This window comes from Triticum dicoccoides, chromosome 6B (genome assembly GCF_002162155.2).
Source record: "Triticum dicoccoides isolate Atlit2015 ecotype Zavitan chromosome 6B, WEW_v2.0, whole genome shotgun sequence".
Classification (NCBI taxonomy): domain Eukaryota; kingdom Viridiplantae; phylum Streptophyta; class Magnoliopsida; order Poales; family Poaceae; genus Triticum; species Triticum dicoccoides.
This window is the reverse complement of record NC_041391.1, coordinates 418333507-418336306: the sequence shown is the minus strand read 5'-3', so window position 1 is coordinate 418336306 and position 2800 is coordinate 418333507.

The following is a 2800-nucleotide window of genomic DNA, read 5'->3' as shown; positions in this document are numbered from 1 at the left end:
CCAAATTAACTTGACGCAAGGAATATCCATCCTATTGTAAAATTTATAGAGATGCTTGATAAGAAGGGCTTTATTCTGCATTCTCAGGTTCAAAACTCCAAGTCCACCTTGACCTTTTGGTTTGCAAATCATATCCCAGCTTGCCAGGCATTTTCCTCTTCTATTAATTTCCTTCCCATACCAGAGAAAGTTCCTGCTAGATTTCTCCACATGATCCAATATGGTGTAGTGAACTTTAAGAGAGCACATAGAGAAAATAGGCATGGAAGCAACAATAGAATTAACATATGTGAGTCTGCCATAGTAGTTCATGAATCTAGTCACTCCAGATAGCCTTTTATCAATTTTGGATATGACAGGAATGAGATCCATAACAAAGGGCTTGGTGGTGCCCATGGGTAAGCCTAGATATGTGAATGGGAGGCTTTCCACCTTGCAACCAAATGAATTTTCAAGTGCTGAAACTGATGGTTGATCAATGTTTATTGGAATCATTGAGGACTTGCTGAAGTTGACAAACAGACCAGTGGATAGACTAAATATGTTGAGCAAGTATTTAAGGTGCATGATCTGTTCTTCACAAGCAGGCATAATCATTAGGGTGTCATCATCATACTGTATTATAGAGTAGTCCTGTCCATAAGCATGATTTATAGGAAGAGAGATTTCTCCATTGGCCCAAGCAGCATTAACCACAGATTGAAGTAGATCAACAGTGATGATATATAGTAATGGGGAATGTGGATCCCCTTGTCTGACACCTCTTGCAAATAATCTTTTTTCCAGCCACTCCATTAAGCAGAACAAAAGTTGAAGCAGATTCAAGAATGTTATTAACCCAATTGATCCATCTAGGTCCAAAACCTTTAGCCTTTAACATAGCAATAATTACCTTATACTCAATCTTGTCAAAAGCTTTTTCAAAATCAAGCTTTAAATTGATGATAGGTTTTTTTGATTGGTGGCATAAATGGAGGTATTCAAAAGCATATCCTAGACAGTCTTGAATATTCCCGCCTTTTATAAATCCATACTGGTTTTGGTGGATAATAGAAGTGATGATCTTTTGAGCTCTGTTGGCCAAAAGTTTGGTAATAATTTTGAGTGGAAGACTAACCAAAGAAATAGGCCTGAATCATTCATATTCTCAGGATTTGCAATCTTTGGAATGAGTGTAATAAAAGCAGTGTTTATACTTTGAATATCACAGTTTCCTTCAAAGAAATCCTAAATCATGGTATAGAAGTCTTGTTTAATAATATCCCAACATTTGATTAAAAAGGTGCCATTAAAACCATCTGGTCCAGGAGCTCTGTTAGTGGGAAATTCCTTAATAACTTGATCAATTTCTTCCATAGTGAATTGAGCTTCAAGAGTAGATAGGTCTTGAGGTTGGATCAGTTCCTCAAGATTGAAAAGCATGTGAGGATCAATGGATGAGCCCAATCTTTCTTTGTAAGACTTCCAAATAATTGTAGCTTTATGATCATGATTTTTGTAACTGTTTCCATCCTCTCTAACAATATAAGTAATATAATTTTTCCTGTAACTTTGGGTGGCCATTGCATGGAAAAAATCAGTGTTTTCATCATCAAGTCTCACACTTCATTTTAAATCTTGATTTCCAATAAATCCTTTTAACCTCCAGTAACTTGAGGATGTGTTGTTTCAGGATGATCTTAAAATTAGCTTCCATAATACTCAGAGCTCTTTGATCTTCAATACCATCCATCATATATAATACATAGTTACAAGCAGAGATATTAGTATTGAGCTTGGACAAGTTTTTGCTCCATTTCTTAAGACCTAATCTGAGGCATTTAAATCTGGCAGTTATATCATTTGCAGAATTTGGTAATGATTGGTTTCTGTTCCAACATTGAAGAACTGTTTCATAAAATCCATCAAACTCAAGCTAGTAATTTTCAAACCTGAATATAGAGGCTTTTGGAATATCACTGCCTATTTGAATATGAATAGGAATATGGTCAGATGAAACTCTAGCCAGTGGGTATGCCAGAGTATTTGGGAAATTAATAGACCAATTTGCAGAGGTAAAAATCCAATCCAGTTTCTCCAGAAGTGGTAAGTCTTGCATATTACTCCATGTAAAGTTCCTACCCTTGAGTGGAATTTCCACTAAATCAAGCTGTTGCAGAATACTGTTAAATCTCAACATATTGTTTGCATCTCCTCCAGGTCTATTTCTGTCCTGTGGACTTTTGATTAAATTAAAATCACCAGCAAGTATCCAATGGTCCATTTGTGAGGCATCAATATTGTCCAACCAATCAAAGAAATCTGTTCTGTTTTCATTCTGGCAGGGTCCATATATATTGCTGACATAAAAAATGTTGCCTGATAAATTGCATAATAATTTGTCTGTAATCTGAAAAGAGGATTGACTGACAACTAAACCACTGAAGAGACCGCCATTCCATATTGTTATTAATCCACCAGACAGTCCCACTGAGGGGGTATAGGCAAACTGATTAAATCTCCCATGAGAGAAGTTTCTGAGATAATATTGATCAAAAGCATCTTTTTTTGTTTCTTGAAGGCATAAAATACCACAATTACTCTCATCAATTTGTCTCTTATATCATCCCATCTGGTTTGGGAGTTTATGCCTCTTATATTCCAATTTAATACATTCCATTTTCTATTCATTGGAAAAACTGGTGGTACTTACACTGAATAAAAATGACATAATAATTTTATGATTATCAGATCTCATCAAAAAGTATGAAGTAGATAGCTCATTCCAAACAAGAGAACTTGTTTTCATAAGGGCATAATA